Source organism: Canis lupus, chromosome X (genome assembly GCF_048164855.1).
Source record: "Canis lupus baileyi chromosome X, mCanLup2.hap1, whole genome shotgun sequence".
Lineage (NCBI taxonomy): Eukaryota > Metazoa > Chordata > Mammalia > Carnivora > Canidae > Canis > Canis lupus.
In genome coordinates this window covers 46,676,088-46,689,471 of record NC_132876.1, presented here as the reverse complement: position 1 = coordinate 46,689,471, position 13,384 = coordinate 46,676,088, and the positions used below count along the sequence as shown (strand labels likewise).

The window sequence follows — 13,384 nt, the reverse complement described above, 5'->3', positions numbered from 1 at the left end:
CATCACGTGTTGCTACACTGTACCAGCTAAGCCATGTTCCTCAGTCCAGCTTTTGGGAGCTCTTCAAGCAGTGATATTATGATTCCAATCTGAACGAATACTGCACTTCGTATAAAAGTAGATAGTCAGTTTGCCTGTGGAGAGGTAAAAGATTTATTTATTTATTTATTTATTTATTTATTTATTTATTTATTTATTTTAGGGGGCAGGCAGTTAAGGAGGAGCAGCAATATTCTTAAGCACACTCCATGCTGAGTATAGAGCCACACAGGGCTTGATCTCAAGACCCTGAACAAAGGATGTGAGCCAAAACCAAGTCAGAAGCTTAACCGACTGTGCAACTCAGGCACCTCAAGACTTGCAAAGTCTTTATTTTTTTATTTTCTTTTTTTTTTTTGCTGCAAAGTCTTTAAAAGAGTACCTTGGTGCATTGTAAGTGTGGGCCATGGATGACCATCATAACTACACCAAACACCTCTCTAAACTCTAAACAGCCTTGTAGATGGGATTATGTAGGCCCTTCATTTCAGCCTCTTCACAAGGAATTTCATTAAACTCCATAGCCTTAGACTACTTTACCACCCAGGTGAAGGAGACAATAAAAACCTCTAAGTAGGGCAGCCCGGGTGGCTCAGCGGTTTAGCGCCACCTTCAGCCCAGGGGCCTGATCCTGGAGACCCGGGATGGGGTCCAACGTCGGTCTCCCTGCATGGAGCCTGCTTCTCCCTCTGCCTGTGTCTCTGCCTCTCTCTCTGTCTCTCATGAATAAATAAATAAAATCTTTAAAAAGAAACCTCTAAGTGAGAGGTGCCTAGGTGGCTCAGTCAGTTGAACACTGAATTCTTGGTTTTGGCTCAGGTCATGGGATCAAGCCCCACATTGAGCCCTGTGTTGGGCCCCGTGACAGGCCCTGCACTGGACCTGCACTCAGTGTACAATCTGCTTGAAATTCTCTCTCTCACTCTTCCACTGTGCCTCCCCACTGCTCATGCTCTCTCTTTCTAAAATCAATCAATCAATCAATCAATCAATCTCTAAGTGAGATTCACCAAATTCCTTTCAGAACAGGAACTATCTTTGCATTAGGAACACAGTTGCAGGGATGCCTGCTTAGCTAAGAAAATGAGTGAGGCTGTCTGGATGGAGTTGAGATGGCCTGGGTCTAGAGGAAGATAGCTAAACTTCTCTGCAGAAGACTAACTGCTAGAGGAACTCTGGAGGATGGAACTGCTAAGCCAAGGAAGTGAGGAAGCCCAGGGGCCAGGTAGGAGGCTGAATGGAAGAGAAGTCTGAGTGAAACTGTCCTGAAATATTTTTGTATAATTTGCTGATATGATATGTTAATTTTTTATTGGTTGGCCTTTAAAAAAATAATTTATTTTAACATTGTTTAGCATAGCATATGCTCAATTAAAATGAAACAGCTTTCATACACAGAAGGGGATAAAGTGAAAGTGAAAGTTTCCCCAACTTCCTGTAGTGATCTGATATCTGTTCTTCCAGATCTGCTTTTACACAAACACAAACATATATGCTCCTGTTCTTTTCTTTTAATAAAAATCATTAAGTTAATATTGATTCTGACATTCTCTTTCATGTTACATGCTGTGTTAAGATCAACTTCCTTCACTGTCCTGAACCCTCAGCAAGATCCTGCTACCTATTTTGTGCTAGGTCTTTGGACTAGCTCCTTAATTTCTTTTTTTTAAAGATTTTATTTATTTATTCATGAGAGACACACACAGAGAGAGAGAGGCAGAGACATAGGTAGAGAGAGAAGCAGACTCCTTGCAGGGAGCCTGATGTGGGACTCGATCCCAGGACCCCAGGATCACGCCCTGAGCCAAAGGCAGACACTCTATCACTGAGCCACCCAGGCATCCCTAGCTCCTTAATTTCTATTGACAATTTCTCTCAGAGAAAGGAAGAAATTACAGTTTTACTGTACTATATTTATTTAATAACATGAATATAACTATTGTTTATGGTGCTTCTACCCTGTGTCAGGCAACCTCCTTGCTGCTTTACTTAAATTCTTACATCATTTGCTCAGAACAACACCTTAGTGGAGTGCCTTGGTGACTTAGTGAGTTAAGCATCTGCTTTTGGCTCAGGTCATGATCCGCATGTCCTGGAATCAAGCCTCCAGTTTGCCCTCTGCTCCCCAGGGATCCTGCATCTCCCTCAGCCTGCTGCTCCCCCTGCTTGTGCTCTCTCTCCCTGTCAAATAAATAAATAAAATATTTTTTAAAAAAGGAACAACCCCTTGGAAGTCAGTGTTACTATTATCACATGTAGGTTTACAGATGAGACTTAAGAGGCCTAAAAGCTAAACAGGAAAACATTAAGGAGGGACGTAAACATGTCAGAGGCAGGACTCAGACCTGTAGTGTCCCTTTATTTTTTTTTTAAGATTTTATTTATTTTTTTGAGAGGAGTAGGGGAGAGTACAGAGGCAGAGGGAGAGGGAGAAGCAGACTCCTTGTCAGGCAGAGAGCCAATATGGGACTCGATCCCAGGACTCTGAGATCAAGAGCTGAACTGAGGGCAGATGCTTTACCAACTGAGCCACCCAGCTGCCCCTGTGGTGCCTCTTTAAATCTTCACAATAATCTTATGAGGGTGTTCTCACCACAAATGAGGCAACTGAGACTATAGTCAGCAGAGCACAGTGAAGCCACTGAAAATCTACCAGTTGTCTCATTTCATAGGTATATCCCTTCCTGTAAAACACTTATGAAAGCAAGCAAGCAAATATCTAATTGAATGGAGAGATATGCAATGTTCATTCATTGGAATGCTCATAGTAAAGATGTCAATTCTCTCCAAAGTAATCTATAGGTTTAACACAATTACTATTAAAATATCAGCAAGATTTTTTTCATAGATGTAGACAAGCTTATTCTAAAATTTATGAGGAAAATCAAAGTAACTATGATAACTAAAACAATTTTGGGAAAGAAGAACAAACGGGGGAGAATCACTCTATTCAATGATAAGACTTATATAGCTGCAGTAGATTGAGACAATGTGATATTACAGGAATGACAGAAATAGATCAGAGAAAACAGAGGACCCAGAAAAAGACCAATACAAATATGTCCAACTGATTTTTTAAGTTTATTTTTTAGTAATCACTACATCTAACATGGGGCTCGAACTCATGACCTTGAGACCAAGAGTCACATGCTCTTCTGACTGAACCATCCAGGAGCCCCTCCACTAATTTTTGACAAAGGTGTAAAAAAATATTCACTAAGAATCAAGAAAGATTCTTGTAAAAAGAATTCTGTAAAAAAAATTCAAAAGAATAGTTTTTTTCAAAAAACGGTGCTTGAACAACTGAACATCCATCAACAACAACAAAATGAACTTCAACTTGAACCTCATACCAGATAGAAAAAAAAAAATTTTTTTTAAAGATTTTATTTATTTATTCATGGAAGACCTAGAGAGAGAGAGGCACAGACAAAGGCAGAGGGAGGGATCCCTGGGTGGCGCAGCGGTTTGGCGCCTACCTTTGGCCCAGGGCGCGATCCTGGAGACCCGGGATCGAATCCCACATCGGGCTCCCGGTGCATGGAGCCTGCTTCTCCCTCTGCCTGTGTCTCTGCGCCTCTCTCTCTCTCTGTGACTATCATAAATAAATAAAAATTAAAAAAAAAATATTTGTTAAAAAAAAAAAAAAAAACAAAGGCAGAGGGAGAAGAAGGCTCCATGCAGGGAGCCAGACGTGGAACTCGATCCCGGGTCTCCAGGATCACGCCCTGGGCTGAAGGTGGCGCCAAACCACTGAGCCACCCGGGCTGCCCCAGATAGAAAAATTAATTGAAAAATACCCACCATTTGCTTCAACGTGGATGGAACTGGAGGGTATTATGCTGAGTGAAGTAAGTCAATCGGAGAAGGACAAACAGTGTATGTTCTCATTCATTTGGGGAATATAAACAATAGTGAAAGGGAATATAAGGGAAGGGAGAAGAAATGTGTGGGAAATATCAGAAAGGGAGACAGAACATAAAGACTCCTAACTCTGGGAAACGAACTAGGGGTGGTGGAAGGGGAGGAGGGCGGGGGGTGGGGGGGGAATGGTTGACGGGCACTGAGGGGGACACTTGACGGGATGAGCCCTGGGTGTTATTCTGTATGTTGGTAAATTGAACACCAATAAAAAATAAATTTATTTAAAAAAAAAAGAAAATGAGTCATGGACTTCAGTGTAAAATGTAAAACTCGAAACTTTTAGCAGAAAAAATAAGAGAAAGTCTTTGGGACTTAGATCTTGCCAAAACGTTTTTAGACAAGACAACAAAACACATGACATCCATAAAGGAAAAGGCATTATAAACTGGATTTCAGGGGATCCCTGGGTGGCGCAGCGGTTTGGCGCCTGCCTTTGGCCCAGGGCGCGATCCTGGAGATCCGGGATCGAATCCCACGTCAGGCTCCCGGTGCATGGAGCCTGCTTCTCCCTCTGCCTGTGTCTCTGCCTCTCTCTCTCTCTCACTGTGTGCCTATCATGAATAAATAAAAAAAAAAATTAAAAAAAAAAAATAAACTGGATTTCACCAAAATTAAAAACTCTTGCTTGTGCTGTAACAGATGCTGTTAAGAGGATGAAAGCACAAGCTACAGACTGGGAGAAAATAATTGCAAACCACATATCTGACAAATAATTGGTATTCAGAATATATAAAGAACTCTCAGAACTGAAGTGTAAAACAACCAGATGATTCAATTTGAAAATAAGCAAAAGACATTAACAGAATGCACCAAAGAGAGGATACAGATGCAAAACAGACAAGAAAAGATGTTCAACATCATTACTCATTAGAGAAATGTAAATTAAAACCATAATAAGCTACCATTATACACCCAATAGAACAACTAAAATATAAAATGGTAATATCAAATGTTAGCAAGGATCTAGAAAATGGAAACTTTCATACAATTAAGTTGGAAATGTAAAATGGTAAGGCTCTTGAAATCATTCTGGCAGTTTCTTGCAAAACTAAACATTTACTTACCATGTAACCCCACAAGTGCATTCTTGGGCATTTATCCAAGAGAAATGCAAACATATTCACACAAAAACCCATATGTAGATATTCATAGCAGCTTTATTCATAACAGCAAAATCAGGAAACAACCCAAATGTCCTTCTGCTAGTGACTGGATAAACAAATCTGGTACATTGTACATCTATGCAATGGAATACTACTCAACAATAAAAAGGAACAAGCTATTGATACACACAGCATCCCCAGATGGACCTCAAGAGCATTTCATTTTTTTTTTTTTTTCTTGTTCTTTTTTTTTTTTTTTAAATTTATTTTTTTATTGGTGTTCAATTTACTATCATACAGAATAACACCCAGTGCCCGTCACCCATTCACTCCCACCCCCCGCCCTCCTCCCCTTCTACCACCCCTAGTTCGTTTCCCAGAGTTAGCAGTCTTTATGTTCTGTCTCCCTTTCTGATATTTCCCACACATTTCTTCTCCCTTCCCTTATTTTCCCTTTCACTATTATTTATATTCCCCAAATGAATGAGAACATATAATGTTTGTCCTTCTCCGACTGACTTACTTCACTCAGCATAATACCCTCCAGTTCCATCCACGTTGAAGCAAATGGTGGGTATTTGTCATTTCTAATAGCTGAGTAATATTCCATTGTATACATAAACCACATCTTCTTTATCCATTCATCTTTCGTTGGACACCGAGGCTCCTTCCACAGTTTGGCTATCGTGGCCATTGCTGCTAGAAACATCGGGGTGCAGGTGTCCCGGCGTTTCATTGCATTTGTATCTTTGGGGTAAATCCCCAACAGTGCAATTGCTGGGTCGTAGGGCAGGTGTATTTTTAATCAAGAGCATTTCAATTAGTGAAAAAAGTCAATTCCCAAAGGCTATGTATTATTGGATTCCATTTACATAACATTCTTGAAATGCCCAAGAGATTGAGAATAGATTGTCAGAGCATAAGGATGGAGCAGAGGGTGTGAATATAAAGGGGTATCAAAAGGGAGCACTTCTAATAGAACAGTTTTATATCTTGACTGTGGTGGTTACACCAATGTATACACAGGATAAAACTGTATAGAACTGTATACACACAGAAATAAATGCATATAAAAATGATGAAAACTGAATAAAGCCTATGGTCCAGTGAACAATATTGTGGGACCCAGGAAATTTAACAAAAATCCCCTACCCCTGGACAAGCAGAGCAGGACTGATTCCATTTTGTGCTACACCCGCCACCTCCTGTATGACCCCCACATAACCTGCTTATTGCTTAAGGCGCTGCCCCACCCTAGTCAAGCCGCTGGGCACACCCTAATCAGAAATCGGCTCATAACAATGTAACCCTGCTTTGTGCCCGCCAAAACTGCGCGCCTATTCTGACCAAAGTAATAGGCCAGCTCAAATGGATACTATAGGGTAAGGTGTAATTCAATCAGCCACCTGGGTGTGGACCGACATGACTGTGCAACTTTCTGCGTATCCCATGGGCCACTGGCCCCTATAAAGCTGCTACGCCTCTTAGTCTCGGGGTCCAAGTCCCTGCTCCGCTGTGTCGGGTGCACTTGGACCCAAGCTCCAGCTTGTAAATAAACCCTCGTGTGTTTGCATCGGTGTCGGCTCCTTCGTGGTTTCCCGGATTCGCAATCTTTGGCACAACAATATTATACCAATATCAATTCCCTGGATTTTATATTTTACTATAATTATATAAGATATCATAAAATCTTTAAAAAAAAAAAAAAAAAGGGATCCCTGGGTGGCGCAGCGGTTTGGCGCCTGCCTTTGGCCCAGGGCGCGATCCTGGAGACCTGGGATCGAGTCCCACATCGGGCTCCCGGTGCATGGAGCCTGCTTCTCCCTCTGCCTGTGTCTCTGCCTCTCTCTCTCTCTCTCTGTGACTATCATGAATAAATAAATAAAATCTTTAAAAAAAAATTATATAAGATATCACAATTTGGAGAAGCTTGGTGGCAGGTACTTGGGCCTCTATGTACCACTTTTGCAATTTCCTGTGAATCTATAATTTTTTAAAAACAAAATGTTAAAAACCAAAAGCTACTATAGGTTTAGAGTTTCAAAAAGTAGCGTCGGTAAACTTAATCACTAGAATCATTCTGTGTAAGTTGCTTTCCGTGCATAGCTGGAGTAGTTTATTTTTTTATTTTTATTTTTTAAAGATTTTATTTATTTATTCATGAGAGAGAGAGGCAGAGAGAAGCAGGCTCCATGCAGGGAGCCCGACGTGGGACTTGATCCCGGGTCTCCAGGATCACTCCCTGGGCTGAAGGTGGCGCTAAACCGCTGTGCCACCCGGGCTGCCCTAGCTGGAGTAGTTAAAGAATTCTCCTTCTTTTGGCAAGTTTTGCAAACATGTGCTCAAAGTAAGTGTACTAGTGCTTCTTTTTAAAATTCTGACAGTTAGGAGAGCCTGGGTGGCTCAGTCACTTAAGCATCTGGCTTCTGCTTAGGTCATAATCTAGGGGTCTTGGGCTCTCTGCTCAACAGGGAGTCGGCTTCTCCCTCTCCCTTTTGTACTCTCTCTCTCTCTCTCTCAAATAAATAAATAAATAAATATTTAAAATAAAATGAAATTCTGACAGTTATTTTTATGATACATTTTACTTTTTTTTTTAATTTTTTTTTTTATTTATTTATGATAGGCACACAATGAGAGAGAGAGAGGCAGAGACACAGGCAGAGGGAGAAGCAGGCTCCATGCACCGGGAGCCCGACGTGGGATTCGATCCCAGGTCTCCAGGATCGCGCCCTGGGCCAAAGGCAGGCGCCAAACCGCTGCGCCACCCAGGGATCCCTTATGATACATTTTAAAATAAAATTATATGCACATGGTAAAAAGATACTATGAATATTTTTTAGACCCTAAAGAACTTTTGCTTATATAGTTTACAGATCTATCAATATTTACTGTTTTGGAAATCAAAACTGAAAATAGCTAAAAACATTTATTAATTCATAAAAAATAATAGTAAGTGACTACTTAACATATTTTATTAAAATAACTGTTTTCCAAAATAAAAAAATAATTTTGAAATGTTTTATATATTTGAAAATCTCTTTAATGTCTGCCTTATACAAGACAGTTTGCTTCTGCATTGTGATATGATTGTTTTGGTCGAAGTATACAAAAAAAACCCCAACCTTTTGGAGATATGTACCTGGAAAAAGGAGGATTTCCTAGACCTTTAAAAGGGTCTTAGGTGTCAGCTGTCCTCAGAGTCCTTAGACCACACTTGAGAACCACAGTGCTGGAGATACATACTGAAATATTTACAAAGGAAATATTAGAATGTCTGCAACTTGAATTAAAATACTCTGAAACATATATATAGTACACACATATGTCAATTCTCATAAGCAGTATATTCAATATTGTCCCTGAGTTAGGGACAGATAGGGCTATGAAGGGAAAGATAAGGAAAAGGCCCAGAGTCAGGCTCCCACAAATCTCGGGGCTCCCATAATTCCCAAGGACACTGAGATGCAACAAAAACAGAGATAAGGAAGTAAATCTGCCCCCCTGGCTCCAAAATGCTAGGGGGTATCTTCCTTTGATGGCTATTAAGTAATCACTGAGAGACTCAACAGTCATATGTCATTCACTCAAGACAGCATAAGAAATCTCAAGGCGAAAAAATGAGTGGGAAAAATTAGGGTTGACAAAACATGAGAGACTCCTAAATCTGGGAAACAAACAAGGGGTACTGGAAGGGGAGGTGGGCGGGGGGATAGGGTACTGGGTGACAGGCACTGAGGGGGGCACTTGATGGGATGAGCACTGGGTGTTATATGTTGGCAAATCGAACTCTAATAAAAATAATAATAAAAGAAATCTCAAGGCTATCAACTCCCTAGTCAGGTTTTCTATAAAGGGCCGGCCAAAAAAGTCCTCAGTGGCAACCCTGTTGGGACCTCTCTCACTTCTGGGAGCTTTTTCTGTATCTTTGCCTAATAACTTCTGTCGCTTTACTCACTCTGTTTTGTCTGTCAGATTCATTCTTCAACTCTGTGAGACAAGAACCACTCCTGCTTTATTACCACAAGCAGTGAACTAGCAAATACTGAGCCATTGATCCTAGTGAAAATGCTGAATGAGGTTACCGCAAGCCCCTGATCACATTCCTATCAACCAACCAATATATAAACTTGTTTCACTTGTGTTTCTCTTTTAAGACAACTTATCTTATTTTTCTTAAGTTAATGACTTATACATAGCATTTGTTTTTAATAAAATACTAGCTGAGAAGAGTTTAACATTTTTCTGATCCTGGGTAACATGACCTTAAATTTCTCTGGCTCTCAGCCTTACTTACGACATTGCCTACTATGTTTTTAAAAATTCCATTGTTTCCTCATGAATCCACAAATATAGCTGCTTTTCCATAGCTTCATTAAACACAATAAATATTATTTTAACACTTTCTGAAGTGGCATCACATATAGATTAACGAATTTCTTTTTTTTAGATTTATTTATTTAGTCATGAGAGATACAGAGAGAGGCAGAGACACAGGCAGAGGGAGAAGCAAGCTCCCCTCAGGGAGTCCGATGTGGGGCTTGATCCCAGATCACAGGGTCATGCTCTGAGCTGAAGGTAGACGCTCAATCGCTGAGCCACCCAGGCATCCCCCAAATTTCTTTCTTGTACTGCATTGTTAATACAATAAACTGAACTCACAGCCAATAGCACTATAGCTCATGCATGAATGAAGCTTATCTCATACATGCATTTTCTCTTTATGGTATATCACAGTCTTCTTGCTGTATCAGCTACTGACCCCCTGTTGACTCCCTTACATTCATTGAGGTATATGGCATCCCAATTAATTTCTACTTCTCCACCCCCAAGTTTTCCCATTATCTTAAGTGATTCCAAGTCTCAATTTTTACGCATCTAACAGCCTGGCCTCTTATTCCCTGATCCTCTTATCTCCAATGACCCCTCTTCCATAGTCATACCTTGAACTTTGTGATCACCTAGAATTTTCTTTACCCTTGAGACAATGAACTTTAGTCTACTACTATCTCTCTAGCTCATTCCCTCTCTTATTCCCACTGTCCCAACGCTTCAACCTTATTAAGACCTCCTTGATTCCTCTACTTTTCTCCTAGCACAGCTTCCCATTTCCTTGTTTATTTAGCTTATGTCTTACAATTGCTTCAACCTCTCTGACCAATATTCTCATCAAATCTTGCCCACAAGACCTCAGCTCTTAATTTACCCAAGAACTATCTTCTCTATCTTTTTTTAAGGTTTTATTTATTTACTCATGAGAGACACAGAGAGAAAGAGAGGCAGAGACACAGACAGAGGGAGAAGCAGGCTCCATGCGGGAGGCCCCATGCGGGACTCGATTCCTGGACTCCAGGATCACGGCCTGAGCCAAAGGCAGACACTCAACTGCTGAGCCACCCAGGCATCCCCTGTCTTCTCTATCTTATGTTTTGGCTTCTAAGCACTGATAAAGTATTATAGGTATGACAATTAGTGTCATCCATTTTTGTGGTTTTCTTTTTTTTTTTTTTCTTTTTTTGAAGTCACGACAGATTTACTCTGCGAAACATGCTGAATTACCACCACAGACTACCCGGGAAAAAGAGGCGGTGCAGGCTTGTTGTCTCCTTTGTGTGGGGTTCCCTTGCCAAAGAGGAGGCTAATCATGCAATAGCTTGAGTTTCTCTTACCATGATAAACACCCAGGGTTACTAGAACTGGAGAGTGTGTGTTCACTGTTTTACAAGGACAGCTGAGCGGTGCTACTAAGACAATAGAAAGTTCTTCATTTTAATCTGGCTATCTGCCCACACTTCTAACCAAGAAAGAATTCAGCTATAAGAGCCAATTAAATTACTATAAAACATTCCTTTATCTGTAAAACATTTTTTTTCCGGCAAACTAAAATTTAAAATAAAATGTCTTCATTTTTGATAAGCAGCTCCACCACCAGTCTCTGGTATAGTATAGCGTTCACTGCCGCCATTGCGTCCAGCTCTGGAGATCTCATAAGGGTCGGGCAGAACATGATGCCAAGGTTCTCTGCATTCATAAGATTCTCCTTTTCGTGGAGGGTCACTCTCTTCAGGTGTGCCATGAGGTACCGCAGCGTTTCGCAGTGAGCCGGCGGGGGTGGGGGGCAGCAGCTTCAGTGCCTCGTGAAGGGTTTCCAACTGCTCGTCAGGATCCAGAATTTTGGCGGACTCTATAAACTTGGGGTAGGCGTCATACATGATGAGTGGAATTGGTAGATCCCTGAAGTACAGTTTCAGCGGGCCGGTGATAATGTTACTGTCTTCATATATGTTCAGGGAAATATCTGCTTTCTCGCCATCTCTGTGAAAAGCCATCTTGACATCTTCAATTAAGTCACTAAATCCTGATACTAGATACAGTCCTTCAGAATTAAGACTTCTAGGTTCAATTTCCCTGATGCACATGTCCACCACCATTGGTCACTTAGTGATATGGGCTTTCACGAGTGTTGTAAGGTCACAACTGTATACCTTCTTGACATGTTTCAAGCCTGGCTTACAGTCATTTGGGGCCATCTTGGAACACTGCTTATGAACATTCAAACCACAATCTGCACATTTCACTCCCTGAGCAATGAGACCCCACATGAAGTTAGCACAGTATTCACACCAGTGTGGCCCTCGGAATGTATGGACCTTGAAATTGTGAACCTTTTCATATTTTGGAATTTGCTCGTTTTCTTTCAGAGTTGCTCTTTTAACAAGTGATGTCAACCTTTACTCTGACACCCCATCCTGGCCTGTAGAATATCTCTCATCATGTGTCTCTTTCAGGACTGGCATATGTTTTTGGTATGCTGGCTCTCTGTTTAAGGTTGTGTATCCTATGTGCTCATAAATTGGGTTTATTGTCATCTTGGCAATGTATTCTGCTGCCTTGGTTTCAATATAGAGGGTAATCAATCCATCAGTCACCAGATGATGGATGGACTCAAAGCGCTTCTCCCCAACGAAGTGCTTTCCATCGTAGTACAGCCTGAAGTTTCTGGTTTGACTTCCAAATCTTAAAGCCAAAGTGTAGGTTCCCGGCTGACGCTGGCTCTCACGAATAAGGTAACTCCCCTCAGCCACACTCAAGAGCTGGTCTGCTTCTTCTCGGGAGATCATGCCATGAAATTCTCTTCCATAGTACTTTGGTCTGTTTTCCACCTCATTAGTACAAGTGATTCTTCGAGGATGAGGGGCTTCCTGTTGCAACTGATACAAGTAAGATTTCCAAACAGGAGGTCTATATTCATCTGTATCGAACAGGGTCAGGGCCATTGTACCGGCGCTCGCCGGCTGCTTGCCGCCGCCTCCGCCGGCGCATGCGCTCCTCCCCGGCCGCCCGGAGATCAGCGCAGCGGCCCGGAGCGTTGGCACCTTGGAGGGCGCGGGGAACCGGAGGGGCGTGGTGGGGCACGGGCGCGCGGGGAGGCTGCAGGCCGGGGCCCGCTGCAAGAAAAAGTTCTTTATGCCTTATTGTCGGGCGCACCCGCACCGGGGCAGATCCGCTACCCCGAGGCGAGCCGGCACTTGTCGCTGCAATCTGTGCGCCTCGCGGAGTGCGTGCGGGCGGGAGTACCTGCGAGGCGCGGGGCTTGGCCGCGGTGGCGGCGGCGGCGGCGGCAGGGAGGAGAGGAGCAGCCTCGCGGGGCCCCGGGCGGGGCGCGCTCACTGGGCATCCCGCGGCCTCGCCGGCGCCATCTTGCGACAGCGTCTTCCCCCCACCCCCCCCACCGGATCTCTCTGTGGTTTTCAACCTAATAATACTGCCTGGAAATCCTCTCTCACAAAGCGTTAGGCAGTTCCTGCCCTCACTTCTCACAGCAGCTCTTCAAATTGTCACTATCCTTTAGCCCAATACTTAATCCCTGCTCTCAATATTCTCAGTAGACAGAATCGGCTCTAAGTTAACAGAGGAAATATAAAACTAAGGGTATGAATTCAAGTCATCTCCTGGTCTAGGTTAAGTGAATAAACCAGACAAAGTGCCTCAGTCAACCAATTCTTGAAAGATCCACTGCTGTCCAATGAACTATCACATATTCTCTCAGATTCAGTACATAGAAAATGGTCTTGGTCTCGCATTTTTAAAGACCAAGAGGGTGACAGACACCTATTTTAGAGGCTAAAGTGTCCCACTACCCTTGTGTCCAAGATCAGCACTTCCACTGGGGTTTTATTATTTATTTATTTATTTATTTATTTATTCATTCATTCATTCATTCATTCATGAGAGATACCCAGAGAGAGGCAGAGACATAGGTAGAGGGAGAAGCAGGCTCCCTGCAGGGACCCCAATGCGGGACTCGATCCCAGAAC

The 13,384-nt window shown here is 42.3% G+C and overlaps 1 pseudogene; it reads right to left on the bottom strand.

The window, feature by feature from the left end:
• Positions 1-10,900: 10,900 nt before the first annotated feature.
• LOC140627357 (N-chimaerin pseudogene) lies at positions 10,901-12,366 on the bottom strand (annotated as a pseudogene).
• Positions 12,367-13,384: the final 1,018 nt, after the last annotated feature.